This window comes from Amaranthus tricolor, chromosome 12 (genome assembly GCF_026212465.1).
Source record: "Amaranthus tricolor cultivar Red isolate AtriRed21 chromosome 12, ASM2621246v1, whole genome shotgun sequence".
NCBI classification, from domain to species: Eukaryota; Viridiplantae; Streptophyta; class Magnoliopsida; order Caryophyllales; family Amaranthaceae; genus Amaranthus; species Amaranthus tricolor.
This window is the reverse complement of record NC_080058.1, coordinates 19581690-19603338: the sequence shown is the minus strand read 5'-3', so window position 1 is coordinate 19603338 and position 21649 is coordinate 19581690.

Sequence of the window (21649 nt, the reverse complement as noted above, 5' to 3'; positions counted from 1 at the left end):
GTAGGAAGGTCAAGTTCCCATGCAATCGATAATGTATTTTTAGTCGAGAATTTGAAATATAACTTACTTAGCATTTCTCAGTTTTGCGATAAAGGTAACTCTGTAAACTTTACTTCTGAAAAGTGCATTATTTCTAGGAATCACACAAAAGACGCAGTTATTGAAGGAATAAGAAAAGGGAACACTTATGTTGTGGACCTCGACACTGTTCCCAAATCCAGTCTAAGTGTTATAGAAGACGACCCACTTCTTTGGCATAAACGTCTGGGTCATGCTACCTATACTTTGATTAACTCCTTAAGATCAAAAGACCTAGTAAGAGGATTACCATCCATAAAATTCCTAAAGGATGAAATTTGTGATCCTTGTGCCAAACGAAAACAAGTAAGGTCATCTTTTAAATCAAAGAATGTTGTGACCACCTATAAACTGCTTGAATTAATACATATGGATCTGTGAGGACCTATGAGAATACAAAGCCGTATTGGCAATAGATATATGTTTGTTATTGTTAATGATTATAGTAGATTTACATGGACTTTATTTCTAGTAAGCAAAGATGAAGCTTTTAATGAGTTTGTTTCTTTTGCTAACAAAATACAAAAATCTACCAATAATCAACTTATTCACATAAGGTCAGATCATGGAACAGAATTCGAAAATTCAAGCTTTATGAATTATTGCAATGAACATGGAATAAGTCATAATTTTTCTGCACCAAGAATACCACAACAAAATGGTGTGGTAGAAAGAAAAAATAGAACTTTAAAGGAAATGGCTAGAACCATGTTAATTGCTAGTGGTCTACCTAGAAATTTTTTGGCCGACGCTGTCAATACTGCATGTTATATATTTAATCGTGTATTAATAAGACCCATCACCTCAAAGACACCCTATGAATTGCTTAAAGGTGAAACCAAATATTTTCTATTTTCGTGTGTTTGGATGCAAATGTTTTTTCATGTTAATGGAAAACGAAATATAGGAAAGTTTGATGAAAAAAGTGATGAAGCAGTATTTCTTGGCTATTCATCAAATAGTGAAGCCTACAGAGTTTACAATAAAAGAACAATGAGCGTAGAAAAATCCGTTCACATTATCTTTGATGAAACTAACTTTTTGACAAGTGAACAGGATATAAATAATTTTACAATAGGTCTTGCAAATCTAGAGGACGATGAAGAAGAAATGAAAGTGCAAGATCAAGGAACAGCAGGTGAACAACCTATACAAGAAGCAGAAAGGTCTGATCATGATCAGGAACTGCCAGTACATCAGGACCAGCAGACTGTTCCCAATGCAGCTGTTCCCACAAATGAGCAGGCTGATCCAATAGCTGAATAGAACTACAATCAAGCGAATGATCCCGAGCATACTACTGTTCCCACAAGAGAATTTGTGCCCAAACCTTAGAGATATCAAAAATGTCATCCCCTTGATTTGGTTGTAAGTGATTTGAATAAGGGAACACAAACCAGATCCCAAATGAAAAACTTTTGTGCACACATTGCGTTCCTATCATCACTTGAACCCAAAAATCACGAAGAAGCTCTAAAAGATTCCAAATGGATCGTAGCCATGCTAGATGAATTGAATGAATTTGAAAGAAATAAAGTATGGCATTTAGAACCTAAACCAAAACACAAAAAGGTAATTTGTCTAAAATGGGTATTTCGGAACAAATTAGATGAGCATGGAATAATTATAAGAATCAAAGCAAGACTCGTGGCCAAATGGTACAATCAACAAGAAGGAGTTGATTATACCGAGACATTTGCTCCCGTAACAAGGTTAGAGGCTATTATAATTTTAATTTCTTTTGCTGCATTCACGAACTTTAAATTATATCAAATGGATGTGAAATGTGCTTTCTTAAATGGTTTTCTTGATGAAGTTTTTGTTGAACAACCCCCAGGCTTTGAAAATACCTCTTGTCTTGATCATGTGTACAAGATTGATAAAGCTCTTTATGGCTTAAAACAAGCTCCTAGGTAATTGTATGAAAGACTATCAAAGTTTTTGATAGAAAATAACTTTGTCAGAGGTCAAATCGGCAAAACCTTATTCTTTAAGAATCGAGGTTCTGATATTTTAGTTGTTCAAATATATGTTGATGATATTATTTTTGGAGCCACTAATGAATTGTTGTGTAAAGAATTTGCTGACCTTATGAGCACTGAATTTGAAATGAGTATGATGGGAGAACTAAACTTCTTCCTTGGTTTGCAAATTAAACAAACAGCAAATGGTATCTTTATTCACCAACAAAAATATATAAAAGAACTTCTCAAGAATTATGGCTTGAATAATGCTAAAACTAACCATACACCTATGGCTACTAATGTTAGATTAGATGAAGACCCAAATGGAACAAATATTGATCAAACTATGTATCGAGGCATGATTGGCTCTTTGTTATATCTAACTGCTAGTAGACCCGATATTGCTTTAAGTGTTGGTTTATGTGCTAGATTCCAGTCTAATCATAAAGAATCACATCTCACAGCAGTAAAACGAATTTTAAGATATTTGAAGGGAACAGATGACTTGTCCCTATTTTACCCTAAAAGTGATGTCTATGACTTGAAAGGTTTTAGTGATGCAAATTATGAAGGAGATCTTCTGAACAGAAAAAGTAATTCAAGTATGGTACAATTTCTTGGCTCATGTTTAGTATCATGGTGTTCCAAAAAACAAAACACCGTTGCATTATCCACTGCGGAAGCAGAATATGTTGCAGCAGCAGCTTGATGTTTCCAAACGCTTTGGATAAAACAGCAGCTAAGAGATTTTGGTATTAAGTTTGAGTGTGTTCCTATTTATTGCGATAATACCAGTGCCATCTGTATATCTAAAGATCCAGTGCATCATTCTAGAGTAAAACATATCCACATTAGACATCATTTTTTTAAGGACAATGTTGAAAATAAAAATATGATTGTCAAGCATGTAAACACTAATGACCAAATAGCTGACATCATGACAAAACCACTTCCAAGGGAACAACACGAAAAATGAGATTAGAACTTGGCATGATTAAGCTACATTGAAGTAAGTGACAAGTATGATTCTCCGAGGCAAAATGAAAAATGAAAAGGTCAATCAACCGCAAAAATCTTGATTGAAAAATCAATTATCGAAAGGATTAGGTACGCAGTTATTTAAAAGTATATACTGTGAATGCTCTCATGCTTGTATGTTTAAATTCATCAGACTAAAGAAGCATAAAATTTCTATTTATTTTATTCTCATAAAATTATTTCATATTCTTCAATTTCTATATTTTTATATATTCCAGCAACTTTTTGATGGTTAACGCAATTGGATTTAAAAAGTGGGAGTCGAATCATCGTAATGGTTCATAATACCGTTAACTTCCCTTTCATACACTTTGTACACACGCATAAATTAAAGTGTATTGAAACCCCTTAGTATCCGTCCCCTCACAATCAATATAAGCACTCCCTCACATCACACCATAATCACTTCATCATTCCAAACCAACAATCTTCAAACCAGAAATCTCTCACATTCCCTACTGTTTCCTCTTCCCCAAATCACAGAATCAACCATTAAATCCCTAAAATCATCATCTAGTAAACGATCCAACAAAACACCTAAAATCACACAACCTAAACCAGTCAAGGTGGTCCAATTATCGCCACAGATTGCAGCACTTGAGCCATCGTCTCAAGAACAGCCGGGTACACCTAGCGTTTCAAGGATGCATGTGGGTAGCAAAAGACCCATTGACTCTACCATAAAAAAATCACTATCAAAATTAGCCAAGAGGGAAAAGATTGTTGTTCCCCACAACGCAGAAGAGATATTTAAAGAAATGATCGTAGGTTTTGGTTTGGACAAACACTGGTATGAATCCACTCTCTTCCCTCAACTTCATGCAATTTTGAATAATCAATACTGGGAATCACTAATGGCTGAATATTGTTGTAATCCCATATACCCTGATTTGATGCGTGAGTTTATTTCAAAATTTTCAATTGATAATGGTGTCTGTACTAGTAAAGTCAAGGAGGTAAAAATCGAGTTCAACAATTTGATGTTGGGTGAGTGGCTTGGAGTGCCGGCCACTGGTTTTGATGTGTACCATGTTGGGTCTAAAATAGTTTTTTCGAGTATTGATGAGAAAAATGTGTGGAAATTCTTGGGAATAAATGAAAAAAGAGGAAAAGTTAGGCATAACGTACTGTCTCCTTTACACAAGTTGCTCTACAACATAGCATGTAGATTTATTTTACCGCATAATTCCAAACATAGTGAAGTAAACCTACGAGATGCTACTTTAATTTACTGTATGGCCAACCACATTAAAATTAACTTTCCTTCTTTGATGATTTCTCACTTGAGTGATTAAATTGCTAAGAAATGTATGGTAGGATATGGAGGCTTGTTGTCTTGCGTTTTTAGAAAATTTGGTGTTCCCCTTGAAGGTTTAAACTTCCCTATGGGTCCTAACAACAAAATAGGTGCTAAGTGTTTGAATAACTTGCTCTTGAAATTAAATGAAAATGGGATCCTAGAGAATGTTGCTGAATAGATTGATGTCCATTCTAACGAAAAAGAGGAAACCAATAAAACTGATGAAGAAAAGAAAGATCAGGAGGAGGATTTGTCTGATAAGGAGGAACAAGAGCTTGTTCGCTCTGCCACTGGGAAGGCAGAAGGATGTTCTGAAAGGGAACAGGAGGAAGTACTTAGTTAGGGGAAAGCTGTGAAAGAAGATGAAGCTGTGGAGAAGGACAAAGAGGAAAATGATGTTAGTAATGAGGAAGTCACAGTGCCTGTTGAGAAGTAGCCTAGTCCAACACCTAGGAGTAGTAGAAGGCTGGCTTCTAAAGGGAAAAGACCGGTTGTGATTCTTGATGATGACTCTACCTCTCACAAAACTACTGAACTAAGCAATCCTTCCTCACCAAAGCCAACCAGACCATCATCCCATCATTTTCCATCACCACCACCATCACCCATACCATCTTCACCACAACCAATTCCCACTCACACCTCACTAAACCATGGCTTTGATCACACTACTGTTCCCACAGCCCCTTTATTTTCTATTCTCCTGAAGCTTAATGATTTGCAGTCTAGTTTCTTTGCATTTCAAGATGAGATTCGTGTCTCCTTTACCTCACTTGTTGAAAAAATGACCCAGATGGAAGCCCGTCTAGATGCTAAACTTGATACATTTGAGGTGGAGACCGAATACGTTGATGAAGAAGCGCCTGCACCTTGATTCCTTCTCCTGCTACATTTTAATATTTTAATTGTTCTAACCGTCAACTATTCAAACATTATTATTCTTATATCTTTAAATTGTAGCAGTTGGGGGTACACTACTTGTAATTGATATTTTGTTGAACATCATTTTCTTTTATGCTAATTACTGTCTGTGACAATTTTTCCCTGCATATCATGCTTGCATTTCTTCGTACTTACTTTTGATCATTGCATCTTAATTCTCTCTTTAAATATATCTATATGTTTAGTGTTGTGGTTTGTTTATCCTACTTCTTTTTGATTGATGTCAAAAGGGGGAATATTTGGCACAAACTTAAATGATGCTTGAGTATGCTTGGTTTATATAAGTATCTATTCTGTTGTACATTAGGATTGTGGCTATGTTCTATGTTCTAAATGCTATGTTCTACTAACTAATACATGCTCTGATATAATTGAGATGAATTGCATCTACATGCTCTGATATAATTGAGATAAATATATGACTAGTATGTTCTTGATAAATTTAGTTCTGATTAATTGAAACTGATTCAGTAAGTTATTATTAGATGTTTATTTTTATATTACTTTCATTGCTTATGCTCTATGCTCTAATTTTTATTATTATATGAATGCTATGATAAAATTCAGACATTGCTTAGAATCTTGGTAAGTTTTGTTATATGTAGATTTATTTCAAGCCTTAAGCTATAAACTACTTCCGATGCCTTGATTATCCTTAAGTTATTTTAAATAATTCTAATTATTAGAGTAATCTATTTTTAAGATATGCTTGGTACATTATATTGTAATGAATTAATTTACTAAGTTATGTAGCGTTGTTTTAATCTCTGGCATGCTCTATATTATTGATCTTACTCTATTTTTGTTTAAGTTTGTTTAAAAGTTTGTCATCATTAAAAAGGGGGAATTTTTTGGACCTCTTAAGTTTTGATGATGACTACACTTTATTTAAACGAATATGTTTTTAGAGATTGTGTGCAGGTTGATATCCGGTCTTGACTATGATCGTTGAAAGTACCTATGACTTGGTCTATGGAAATGTACGTGTCAAAAGGATCCAAAAGATTAGAAGAGTAGATCGCTTAGGATGTCAAATGTAGACAAGAGGTCTACTGTTCCCAAGTTTGATGTTCTAACAGAACTGGAAATTGGAGACAACACACTGTTCCTGGATTGATGTCAGCTTAATATACATCCACTGAAATTCTGTTTTTAATTATATTTTTTATTTTTCGTTGATGTATTAAATAAAGTTAATTTCTTGCGTTTATAAATTATTAAAGTTAATTGGCAAAGTATTTTCCAAAAATATCTAATGATTTTATAAGCCTTTAATTTAGTGTCTATATTTACTGAATAATTAAATTGGCTAAATATAGAAACAGCAGCTGATGTTAAGGAAGCCTTAGCTATTATTAGAATAACCATCTTTAATATTAGTAAATAGGTAACCATCCGTAATATTAGTAATTAGGTAACCGTCCCTATTATTAGCAAAGTATAACCGTGACTATAATTAGTTTTAAGTACCCGTGGTTATTAATGGAAAAGGGAATTGCAACTAATTTTAGTATATGGGAACTGCTGCTATTATTAGTAAAAGGGAACAGTAGCTGATTTGCCTATTGTTAGTATATGGGAACAACGGTTATTATTAGGATAACCGTGCACTTGAATTTGTCAAGATAAATACCTATTTTTGAGATATTAACCGTAGGATATCCTTGGATCTTAAGATCCACATTATTCTGCTTATTATTTGGGATAAGGGAATAGTGGTTGGTTTCTTCCTTTTTATTAGGGAACTTGATTCTATAAATAGTGATCTATTCAGCTGTTCCTCAATGTATCCAACGTATGAGCTTTGTCAGTTCATGCGATATTTTTGGAATATTGACAAGAAATATTTTGTTTTAAAAACGCCAGTTAATTTTATAATATTTTCTTGTGCAAGTCATTGATTTTATTTTAGAGAATTTTATCCTTTTTGTAAGGGTTTTGAGAGAGAAATTGTAACTAGACTTGGGTGAGTCTAGGGGGAATTAGATAGCTTTTAGTGAAGCTAGTGAAATGTTTAGATTTTAGTGAAGCTAAGAGAGTTGCTTTGAGTGAAGCAATTGGAGAGAAAAGTTGGCCTAGTTGATGCCCTTCTTGTGAAGCAAGGTGTTTGATGAAATTGTAACGAATTGCCTTAAACATAGTGAAGAGTTTAGAAATCCTTTTGGGTCGTGGTTTTTCCTTCTAATTAGGTCTAGAAGGTTTCCAAGTAAAAATCGTGTTGTTGCTTTCGTTATTTCGCTCTAAGCTTAAGCTTTATTCATTTTATTTAATTCAGCAAAAAGGGGGCAAAAACGCTTAAACTTATAACAACAACAATTCACCCCCCCCCCCCCCCCCCCCCCCCCCCCCCCCCGCGCTCTTGTTGCTGTTCCCATCTCTAACTCAGTCTACACTTTTTCTTGGTTTTACAAAGGACTTCTTCTTTGTTGGCATCTTGATTTCTTCATCACTAGAAATATTATCATTAGGGTCCTCACCTTCCTTTTCTTTTGAAGTTTCCTCCTCACTTCCAGCTTCTTCCTATTCCCCTTTTGAAACAACCTCTACCTCATCATTTGTGGCAGTGGGAACAGGTTGCTGATCCTCCTTATTAATTTTCTGATCCTCTTTTTCTTTTTCATTTTCTTCTTCCTCATCCTTTTGTTTTTCTTCTTCCTCATCCTTTTTTTTTTCTTCTTCCTTATCCTTATCTTCGTCGGAATTTTCTTCTCCTACATCCTCGTTGGAAATTTCCTCTAGATTCCTTTTTCTGAAACTCTTAGGTGTAAATTGTTAATGCATTTGACACCTATGTTGTTATTGGCACTCATGGGGAACTGTAGGCTGTCCAATGGGACTCCAAACTTCTTAAAAATCCATATTAATAAACCTCCGTATCCTACCATAACCTTCTTCTCTATCCAGTCAAAGAAATTTGAGATCAGCTAGGAAGGAAAATTGATTTTGATGTGGTTTTCTAAACAATAGATTAAGGTTGCATCACGAAGATTTACTTCGCTACGCTTTGAGTTGTGTGGCAAAATGAATCTTCGAACAATGTTGTAGAGTAATTTATGTAGTGGGGACAGAGTGTTATGACTGATTCTTCCTATTAATCCCTAAAAACTTTAACACAGTTTTCTCATTGAAACCTGAAAAGACAACCTTTGTACCAACATGATACGTGTCACACCCTACAGCAGGAACTTCAAACCATTCTTCAAGCATCACACAGTTAAACTTGATTTTGATTTCCTTAACAACACTTGAACAGACTCCATCATCAATTGAAAAGTTAGAAATAAAATCACGCATAAGATTGGGACAACGTGGGTTGCAGCAAAAATCGGTCATAAGGGTTTCCTAATTTTGATTCTTAATAATGGCGTGCAATTGAGTAAAGGAAGTAGTGTTATACCAGTATTTATCGAGCGAGAATCCTACTGATATCTCCTTTGCAATTTCTTCTAGATTGTTTGGATCAACAGTCTTGATTTTCTTTGATAGTCTAGATGATGATTCCTTTTTGGTAGAATTGTTTTGGTGCTTTGATCCACCATGCATGGTTGAAGAGATTGGTGGGCCATATTGTTTAGGATCTAACGAGGAGGATAGAGGTGCAGTAATCATCAGAGAAGGATGTACATGTACGACCTTTAATGGCTTGGGTGTTGTTGCTTTTGGTGTCTTCTTGTTAGTTTTGTTGGATGAGGAGGTAGCTTTTGGTGTTGTCATGGTGAAGAAGAAAGTTGTGTTTGAGGAAGATGAATAAGAGTGACGTTTTGAGAGTGAGTAAAGTGAATAAAGAGATGTGAGGGTTTAGAAGGAGTGATATGACGTGAGGCAATATGTGGGAAGAGTTATAGGGGGTGAAAGGACGGTTACTTGAAGGGTTGTACTACAATTTATTTAATTAATTGTATGTGTGAACAAGGTGGATGATAAATTATTAGTAGATAGATTCATGGAATTGGTAGTTAATAACGGTTTTTTTCGATTCGACCCTCATTTATTTTATGTTGACCATCTATATAAAATAATGATGCTAAAAAAATTGAAAAATATGATGATGTCCTCATTTATTTTTGTTTGAGGACTATTATTTATAAAACAAATGTTGCTTATGGATTGATCAATTTAAACATGCATTCAAGAAAGCAAACAAAGCACATAGTTTAAATAACTGCATACCTAAACCTTTCAATGATTAATTTCTTAACTAGGGTTTTTGTGGATGAATCAACCTTCCAATTTTTATTTTGCTTTGAGGAGAAAGCTTGCCATAAACTTTAATGGAGCTTGATCATGTTAAGTTCCAATCTCATGCTTTCATGTTGTTCCCTTGGAAGTGGTTTAGTCATAATATCTGCTATTTGCTCATTAGTATTAACATGCTTAACAGTTATATTTTTATTTTCCGCATTATCCTTGAGAAAATCATGTCTTATATGAATATGTTTAACTCTAGAATGATGCACATGATCTTTAGATATGCATATGGCACTAGTATTATCACACTAAATAGGAACACATTCAAACTTAATACCAAAGTCTCTTAGCTGTTGTTTGATCCACAACATTTGGAAACAGCAAGCTATTGCTGCTTTTGCAGTGGAAAATGCAATGGTGTTTTGTTCTTGGAACACCAAGACACTAAGCAAGAGCCAAGGAATTGTACTATATCTGAAGTGCTTTTTTTGTTTACAAGATCCCCTGCATAATCTGCATCACTATAAACTTTCAAATCATAGACATCACTTTTAGGATAAAATAGGGACAAGTCATCTGTTCCCTTGAAATATCTCAAAATTCTTTTTACTGATGTATGATGTGATTCTTTGGGATTTGATTGAAATCTAGCACATAAACCAACACTAAAGGCAATATCGGGTCTACTAGCGGTTAGATATAATAAAGAACCAATCATGACTCTATACATGGTTTGATCAACATCTATACCATTTGAATCTTCATCTAATCTAACATTTGTAGCCATAGGTGTGTGGTTTGTTTTAGCATTATTTAAACCATATTTCTTCAGAAGTTGTTTTATATATTTTTGTTGATGAATAAATATTCCATTAGCTGTTTGTTTAATTTGCAAATCAAGGAAGAAATTTAATTCTCCCATCATACTCATTTCAAATTCAGCACTCATAAGGTTGGCAAATTCTTACATAGCGATTCATTGGTTGCACCAAAAATAATATCATCAACATAAATTTGAACAACTAAAATATCAGAACCTTTATTATTGAAGAATAAGGTTTTGTCAATTTACCTCTAACAAAATTATTTTTAATTAAAAACTTTGATAATCTTTCATACGATTGTCTAGGAGCTTTTTTTAGTCCATAAAGAGCTTTATCAAGCTTATGGACATGATCAAGAAATGAAGGATTTTCAAAGCCCGGGGGTTGTTCCACAAAGACTTCTTCATCAAGAAAACCATCAAGAAAGCACATTTGACATCCATTTGATATAATTTAAAATTCATAAAAGCAACAAAAGAAATTAGAATTCCGATAGCCTCTAACCTGGCTACAGGAGCAAATGTCTCTGTATAATCGATTCCTTCTTGTTCATTGTACCCTTTAACCATGAGCCTTGCTTTGTTTCTTACTATGATTCCATGTTCATTCAATTTGTTCCTAAATACCCCTTTTAGTCCAATCACCTTTTTGTGTTTTGGTTGCAGTTATAAATGTCACACTTTATTTCTTTCAAATTCATTAAATTCATCTTGCATGGCAGCAACTCATGCGGAATCTTTTAAGGCTTCTTCGTGATTTTTGGGTTCCAATGTTGAGAGGAACGCAAAGTGTGCACAAAAATTTCTTATTTGGAACTTGGTTTGTGTGCCTTTATTTAGATCACTAATAATCAAGTCAAGTGGATGACATTTTTGATATTTCACGGTTTGGGCAAGAATTCTCTTGTAGAAACAGTTGTGGAAACAGGTCATTGACTTGATTGTTATTCTACTAAGCTTCATTCTGATCATCTTGTTCATTCCTGGGAACAACTGCATTGGGAACACCTTGCTGGTCCTCATTTTCCGGCTGTTATGCTTGGTTAGGTACTTCTGTTTGTTCTTGAATCAATTGTTCTTCGATTGTTTTATGATCTTTCTCTCTAGTTACTTCTTCATCATCTTCTAAATTTGCAAGACCTATTTTAAAATTATTTGTATCATGTTCACTCGTCATAAAATTTATTTCATCAAAACTAATGTGAACGGATTCTTCTACACACATAATTCTCTTATTGTAAACTCTAGAAGCTTTATTATGAGATGAGTAGCCACGAAATACTGCTTCATCACTTCTTTCATCAAACTTTCCTATGTTTCTTTTTCCATTAAAATGAACAAACATTTACATCTAAACACACGAAAATAGGAAATATTTGGTTTTACGCCTTTAAACAATTCATAAGGTGTCTTAGGAGTGATAGGTCTGATTAGTACACGATTTAAAATATAGCATGAAGTTTTAACAACCTCAACCCAAAAATTCCTAGGAAGACCACTAGCAATTAACATGGTTTTAGCCATTTCCTCTAATGTTCCATTTTTTCTTTCTACAACACCATTTTGTTGTGGTGTTCTAGGTGCGGAAAAAATTATGACTTATGCCATGCTCATTGCAATAATACATAAAGCTTGAATTTTCAAATTCTTTACCATGATCTGACCTCATGTGAATAAGTTGATTATTACTAGATTTTTGTATTTTATTAGCAAAAGAAACAAACTCATTAAAGGCTTCATCTTTGCTTACTAAAAATAAAGTCCATGTAAATCTACTGTAATCGTCAACAATAACAAATACATATTGTTTGCCACTGCGGTTTTGAATTCTCATAGGTCCACAAAGATCCATATGGATTAATTCAAGCGGTTTTGAGGTGATCACTACATTCTTAGGTTTAAAGGACGACCTCACATGTTTTCCTTTGGCACAGGGATAGCGAATTCCATCCTTTAGATATTTAATGGATGACAATCCTTTTACTAGGTCTTTTAATCTTAATGTATTAATCAAAGAAAAGCTAGCATGACCTAGACATTTGTGCCAAAGAAGAGGGTCTTCTTGTATGACACTAAGACAAGTTAGATTCGATTTGGGAATAGTGTTGATGTCCATAACATAAGTGTTCCCTTTTTGGATTCCTTCCAGAATAGTGTCTCCTGAGACAATACTTAGCAAATTATGTTTTAAATTCTCGACTAAAAATACATTATCAATTGCATGGGAACTTGACCTTCCTACTTTTCCTTTGGCGATGATTTTACCTTTCATGTTGTCACCGAAAGTCACAGTTCCCCCATCATAGGTTTCCGGTGAGAGAAATTTCGATCTATCAACTATCATGTGCTTGGAACACCCACTATCGAGATACCATGAGTTGTTCCCCCTCACTAGAACCTGCAAAACAAATTAATTATTAAAATTAGGAACCCAGTCTTTCTTGGGTTCCTTGTCGATTTGACATGAATCACCTTTCTTAATTCAAGTAGGATCGACATAAATTCTATTGGAGTCATCATGATGTTCCCGTTTGGCACACTAGAATTTTAGATGTCTAGTTTTTCTATAAAAGGTATAGACTTTACTATTTTGGAGATCGACATAGGCCTTTTTCTTTTTTAGGCCTTCTGTACTTTTAGTTCTAGCATCTACAATAGATGTGTCGTTTAATTATTTGTTCAAGCCTAGTAATTTATATCGAATTAATTCAATATTAAGAATAATACACGTCTTTTTTACTCTTTCCAATGTTTCCTTTAAGAAGATGTTTTGATCTAGCAAGTTAAAAAAATCTTTTTTGAACATTAGATCTAAAGGAATTAAATAGAAGACATGATCTTTACTAATTTTAAGGTCTTTTCCAATTTGGAGACATTTATCATTACTTTCTTCTAATTTATCTTGTGTCTCCATAAGCTACTCAATTAATTTATATCTATCTAATTTAAACAAATGCTTAGGAAATGAATTAGAAGACTTTACCTCTTTTCCTTTAGAGTTTTCATTCTTGCTGTCATGTGAGGCCATGAAACATAGATTGGCTGCTTCTTCCTCTTCGGGATTTTCTTTCTCAGCTTCACTCTCCGATTCTCCCCATGCAGCAATCATGGATTTGCGTAAGTCGGTTTCATTCAGATTTTCTTTGGTTGGTAGTCTTCTAGTTTCCCTTGCCCTTTTCATTTTTTCACATAGGGAAATCTTTGATGAAGTGATCAGTACTTTCACATTTGTGGCATTCAAGGTTGGATTTCGAATTGGCAGATCTTCTTTCTTTGTTGTTTCTTTGATTGGCATATCTGCTGTTCCTGAAGAACTTCTTGAATCTTTGTACCAACATGGCAGCCTCTTCTTCATTACATTCTAACTCTTCTTGATCAACTGCTATCAGAGCCAAACCCTTGTTTCGAGAACTTTCTGATGCTCCCAAATGCAATTCGTGAGTCATAAGGGAACCAGCCAGCTCTTTCAAATTGAAATTTGTAAAATCTTTGGATTCCTAGATGGCTGTGACTTTGGCTCTCCAGCGTTCATCTTGACGGAGAGTCCTTAGAATTTTCCTAACTTGTTCATCGGTGGGAATATGTCTTCCAAGAGAGACAAGTTTATCTGTGATGTGTGTGAGCCTCGTAAACATCTCTTAGATGCTTTCTCTAGAATCCATAATGAACAGTTCATATTTAGACGTGAAGAAGTCAATTTCGGAGCGCTTCACTTCACTTGTTCCCTCGTAGGTAACTTCAAGCAGATCCCAAATCTGCTTGGCAGATTTCCAACCCATAATGCAATTATGTTCGTTTGGTCCAAGACCACAGTGAAGCAATTTGATGGTAAGAGCATTCATCTTCATTTTCTGAAAATCTTCCTTTTCATATTCAGTTAGATATTTCAAAATAATTTCGCTATTGGAGTTTGTAGTAATTACCTAAAAGTCTCCAATTTCGATAACCCTCCAAACCTGATAATTTTCGGCTTTGATGAATATTTCCATCCTATTTTTCCAATACGTATAGAATTTTCCATCGAACATATGTGGTCTTTGAGTAGAGTACCCTTCTTTCGTTCGTTCATTCATTATTGACATCTCTAAGAACCATGATATTACCTTCAAGGTTTCCTGATCAAATTAGGAACAGGGCTTTGATACCAATTCTGGAAACTGTTAGAGATGGTGAATTACAACAAGAGGGGGTGAGGGGGTGAATTGTTGTTTTAATAAGTTTAAATATTTTAGCCCTATTTTTGTTGAATTAGATTATGGAATTAAAACTTAACTTAATGCGAAAAAGTAAAAGAGGCAGCACAGTTTTATGTGGAAACCTTCTAGGCCTAAATAGAAGGAAAAACAAATACACATAATCAGGCCAACTTCTCTTTCTCTTTCTCTTTCTCTTTCTCTAGCTTCACTTGAAGCTTTTCTCTTCTCTAGCTTCACAAGAAGCTTTCTAACTTTTCTAGCTTCACTCGAAGATTTCCTCTTCTCTAGCTTCACTCGAAGCTTCTAATTTTTTCCTAGACTTACCCAAGTCTAGTTACAACAATTTTCTTAAAAACCCTTTTACAAAAGATAAATTCTTATAGATAAAATTAAAGAATTGCACTAGAAAATATTATAAATTAATCGGCAATTTCGGAACAAAAATAATTCTTGTTAATATTAATCTCACGTATGGACTCTTTTTGGCTTGCACATTTCGGTTGAATCAAGTTCCCTTTGTATAGGAATTCAAATAGCTAATAAAAAGGAATAATTACCCATTACTTCCTTATTCCTACGATTAAGGAGAATTAAGTGGATCTTAGATCTAAAGAGTAAAAACCCACGGTTAATTCCTTATTAAAAGATAAATAGGTGGAAGCTTGATTCACAAGTAAATAGCCACGATTTATTTTCCTAAGAATAGACAAAGTAGTTTTTCTCTTAATTAGATCCAAAATGCAAGCCTATTTTTAAGGAGAAAAATAAGCAGAGAAATATTCCACTCTTTGAAAAGTGTACGGTTGTTTTAAGGTAGTTTAAAAAAATATTTTGTCAATCAACTTATTAAATAAATAATGCAACAAATTAATTTTAACTAATACATCAACTAAAAAACAGAAAATACAATTAACAAAATTTTCCAACTGACGTAAATTCTCCAGACTCCAGTCTGGGAACAGAGCACTATCTCTATTTTCCAGTAACGTCAGATCATCAAACTTGGGAACAATAGACCTCCTGTCTACATTTGACATCGTAAGTGATTTACCATATCTAACTTCCTTAGATATATCTGACATGTACAATGTACAATATATATATATATATATATATATATATATATATATATATATATATATATATATATATATATATATATATATATATATATATATATATATATATATATATATATATATATATATATATATATATGTATATATATGTATATATATATGTATATATATATATATGTATATATATATATATATGTATATATATATATATATATATATATATATATATATATATATATATATATATATATATATATATATATATATATATGTATATATATGTATATATATATATATATATGTATATATATATATATATATATATATATGTATATATATGTATATATATATATATATGTATATATATATATATATGTATATATATATATATATATATATATATATATATATATATATATATATATATATATATATATATATATATATATATATATATATATATATGTACATATATATATATATATGTACATATATATATATATATATGTACATATATATATATATATATATATATATATATATATATATATATATATATATATATATATATATATATATATATATATATGTACATTTATATATATATACATATATATATATATATATATATATATATATATATATATATATATATATATATATATATATATATATATATATATATATATATATATATATATATATATATATATATATATATATATATATAAAGTTTGCAAAGCATGAAAGCTTTGTTTTAAACATGTGTTCTGAAAAACTTACCTATTATGCTACAATGACTGTTTTTCCCAAAAAACAATTGACAGTTGGACATATGCAAAACGAGTCGTAACCTTACAAGGTACTGCGTCTGTGATCACAACATACCATTACTGCAGTTGTGAGGTTGAAAATACAAAAATCAAAATGCTAGATCGATCTCTTGAATATGAAGATGTATTAGAATCATCTTCTATAGTCACATGTTGTGGTACCACTTGTTCACGTGATCTTCGTTCTCGTAACTTTGCGTTCCTGATTCTTTGTGATTTCCTTGGAACATGTTCTAAAACTGGTTCATTTATAGGTTTCTCCTTCTCATCGAACTTGTCACAAAATTGAACAAAACATTCTAGACAAAACCAATCAGGCGTCAACTACAAAAATATATCAAAGTAATGAGAGGTTTTGACGCTTGTAACAATAATATTCCATTACCCTAACTACCATTAAGTGGCTTCTACAGGTAGGGTTTGGGGTCAAATATATGCAACTTTAGTTTTATTAATGATAATACTAGACTTGATTTGCTGAAGTTTTCTGGACCATCATCGAGGAATCGTTTAATAAAGTAAAGAACGAATCTACCACAATCAACATTATTTTTCTGTTGAACCTGAAAAGTGAAAAAGGGTTGTCTTTCAATAAGAGTAGCATCAGATTGAAAAGAAGATAAAATGATATAAATAGCATACTATAGAAATTCATGTGAACAATCTAGACATATAAAATCTTTTTGCACAATGAAACGGCTCCACCAGTCCCAAGAAAACTGACACATACCAGAACGATAGGATTCATTTTATTTATTCTATATTCCCTTGGATTCGAAAGATTGAAAGAAAGTGTCTAAATTTATATATATTGCTACCATGGGTGTATGTGTTCAAGGTGCCTATTAATTATTTTGGATTCAAGGGTAGTTAATTAAGGATTGTCTACTACTCTAATTGTGCTTTAATATATGGATGAGCTTTGTAGTGGTCTTTTATTACAAGTTATTAAACAATAGTGTGGTGTTATGTATCAACAATCAACTTGGAATTTTGAGAGGTGGCTATTCAATAGAAAATACTTGAATGATGAACAGATTGCATCAAAGAACATAATAACATTGACACTTTTATTAGATTTGCTCACTGCAAAATAATCATCCTTATAGAAGTATAAGATGGAGCCTAAGCAAAACATGGAAACACATTCAAACATAATCAGATTTAGAAATAGCTTATAAAACATCCATCTGTGGCAACAATAGAGGAATATGGTATACATCATCTTTAGATTCAGAACGACCGTAGGCTTGAAATATATCGTAAACAAATCTACAAATAAAAAGTTAGACGAGACCATTTATCCACATAAACTAGATTTTTTCTTCAAAAAAGTAATGAACACAAGCTAAGAGCCTAGGACCATACTTTCTCAAATCAGATTCAATTACATTTGCAGCCATGTTATTTGAATCAAGCAACAAGATGGATCTCGCTCCAGTGTCTGAGTTTACATACTCACAAAAATGACAGAAAATCACTGGTCTTTAATGATCCCTATAGAAAAGAAAATCGCAATGACACCAACAACTAAACAAATTACATCAAAAAAAAATCTGTGAAGAATTCAACTATTGAATAGATTAGCAAATAAAACTGAAAGTAATAATTTTTAAAAATTACACACAGGAAAATGTAAACTAGAATGACAAAAACAGCAAGAAAAATGTGACATGTAAAATTCAAACACCACAAAATTATACCAAAGGTTTAATGATTTAATCCTTCTTCTGCCCATCAACCAAAAATATACCAAAATAAATGTCAAATTATATTGAGAATTCAGAAAAAGTTAAGAGAAAGTAAGACCTGAAGTGTTTGATCCTAGATCATCAATTGAAATAATAGCATCCTGATTCTTACTGGAAGATTTAATCTTTCTTTTGCCCATTTGCAAAGACATTAGCCGTTTTTCTGGATTATCTCCCTTCCTCTTAGTTTTACCCAAGAAAAAGAAGTTTAGTAGGAAGATGAAGAAAGAAGATGATGATTCGCGTGAGCAACAAGAAGAAGAAATGCAAGTAGCAGCAGGAAGATGTAGTGTTAATTGAATATAGTATAGTATAATAATAATACTTATGATCATAATAGTATAGCTTGTGATTATAGCATAGTATTAATTGAATGTGCTATAAATTTAATTAACAATATATAATAATACCTATGATCATTATTATTATTCACATACATTATTTTCTTGGCTTATAAATTGCAATTGAATACGAGATACGTTTAGTGCCAATTACAATATACAGAACAAGTTTAATAAATCATAAAAAACTTTTCGTCGCCTATTTGATTCTCAACATATAGATGGTGTGAATGGTAACAAAAAAAATAGTGTAATTTTGTTGAAAACAATATTTGCCAAAGTTTAATTATCATCATATTTATCTAATCTTAGTGTTGTTTACCATCACCAATTTATAACTGATAAGTGTAATTATTTGCACTTATTGTGCTTAGATTCCTGTGTAAAACACGGATGTTATAAATATTTGCTAATATGAATAATGATATTTTATAAAATTACTTCATTTACAACATAAACTTAATTATAAATCTTTGTATTTGTTATGATAGATAATTATCAAAGTGAATAAATATTCTATTAACAACAATATAAGAATATACGCTTATAGTAATTATAGATAATTGAGACAAATCAAATTTAAAATTCTTCAACAATAGTAGATAGGCGGGAGGATTTAGCTGAAAAAAATAGCCATATTAATTAGCTTATTTAATTATATGCTATAATGAAATTTTGTTTGATTCGTCTCGGTTTACGAAATTTTATATTTTAAAAATAATTTTGTAGATGTATTTATAGAGATTTAGGATTGACTTATACTCCCTCCTAATCACCCTACTTGTCCTATTTACTTTTTTCACACATGCCGAAACAACATTTTGACCTTTAATATCTTTAATTGTGCATGATTAAAAATTATAAAAATTTGATATTAATAATCTTTGTATTGAGACGAATGAAATAAGATGCCACTTGACTATATTTTAACTTATAAATTAACCACAAAATACAGATTAAAAGTGATTAGTGAGTAGTAACCAAAAAGTAAATGGGACAAGTAGGAAGAACAGGAGGGAGTACAATGGGACAAGTAGGAAGAATATGAGGGAGTACTTGATAAATATGAAAATTGTTCAATTTAACTAACAATGTGCAATGGAGAGTATATAAAATAATAGTTCAATAAAATATTATAAATTAACATCATAACGAAGTGATTCCCTTTGGGAAATAAATTGTTTATTTTTCATATATTTTTAGGTGATTTTCAAATAAACAGCATTGCAAAATAGGATAGACATAAACATTGAAATGATAAGGAAACAGTATAACCATTATAACATCAGCTTAGTGATTTTATTTAATATAACTAGCAAGAATTTATATTTTTGGGTGATCTTCAAATAAATAGCATTGCAAAATAGGATAGACTTAATCATTAAAATGATAAGGAAACAGTATTACTGTTATAACATCAGCTTAGTGATTGGAAATAATATAACTAACAAGAATTAAAATCAATAAGAATTAGAATCAAGATTAAGATTATGGCCTGCTATGATTAGTTTAGAATTAGAATATCAAAATAAAGTTGTTGAGGAGAAATATGTATTTCGCATGATTAGCACTTACTAGATGACTTTTGGCTCAACTTACCAAACAATTAAATAAATGCGAATTAATGCGATTGATTACTTTGATTAAACTTAAAATCTTCATTAAAATAGGATTCTTAGGGGCGTAATATAATGATTTATAATAATTAACAAGATTTGTGATAACTAACATGATTTTTTTAATATAAAGACATAATACATATTACAAATTATAGAAATGTTTAGCAAAGATTTTTTAGTTTTAAATGTTTGTTAGATTATGTTAATATGCGATGTTAAATGATTTTAACATAAAAGAATTTTGTTAAAACTCTTTTTTGAACACAAACTCAAACTTAAAAACTTATGACTATATTAACAACTTCATTATGAGCTACATTATGTACCTTTAATTACACAATGAAGCAAACCCATTTACAGCCTTAACTTTAGCATAACGTCACTAACACCAGATACATAAGAAATACCTTCGCTTTAAATTGAATTTTAAAGGAAAATAGGATATCTTGGGGGAGCGCGTGCGTAGCACGCGCCCCACCAACTAGTCATTTTAAAATTAGCCATATGTATGCAATAAAGTCTGAAGTCATGTTTTAAAGACTTCTACGTTTATTCCACTAACTTGCTTAAACTAGGTGAAAATTGATTTGTTTGAAAATAAACTAGCACACAAACCTAATTAGTATACATTATTATTTTTAAATGGTTAAAATTCAAAAAATTTGGATTATGTACAAAATTAAGTCACAAGATGCCTTTTAAAGGCACTAAATTGCTTAAACTAGGTTAAACTTATTTTGTTTCACATAAAACTTAACACACAACTCTCTTTAGTGTTTATTACTGTTTTGAAATTGTTAGACTTAAAAAAATAACATAAGTTTGAAATTACGTTCCAAGGTTGGTTTTTAAGACATTTTAATTTTTTTACGCCACTAACTTGCTTAAAATATGTTACTTGATTTGCTTGGCATGAAACTTGGCACACAACACTAATTAGTGTATTTTATTGTATTTAAATAGTTAGAAAGTAAAAAATAAGCATATTTGCAAAATAACGTTCCATTGTTGCTTTTTAAGGCTTTTTAATCGATTAACTTGCTTAAGCTACTTCAAACTTATTTATTTGACATGAAACTTAGCACACAACACTAGTTAGTATATATTATTATTTTTAAATTGTTAGTTTAAAAATAGGAACATTTATGAAAGTAAGTCTCAAGTAACGTTTTTACGGCATTTTAAGCTTTTATTCCACTAACTTGCTTAAACTTGGTGACACTTGATTTGTTTGACAAGAAACTTGGCTCACAACTCGTATTAGTATATAATAACTCAGTTATTTGATAATAAGTAAACTTCACCCTTTTATGTGAGTGCTTTGGTGTGAAGTGTAGCTATAAATAAACAACGGAGGCAGTATTATTGTTTTGAAATCTTTGGAATTGAACATTTTTACATAAGTATGAAATTAAGTTTCAAGTTGCGTTATTAAGCCTTTTTAATCTTTTATGCCACTAACAAACTTAAAATACTTTAAACTTGATTATTTTGACT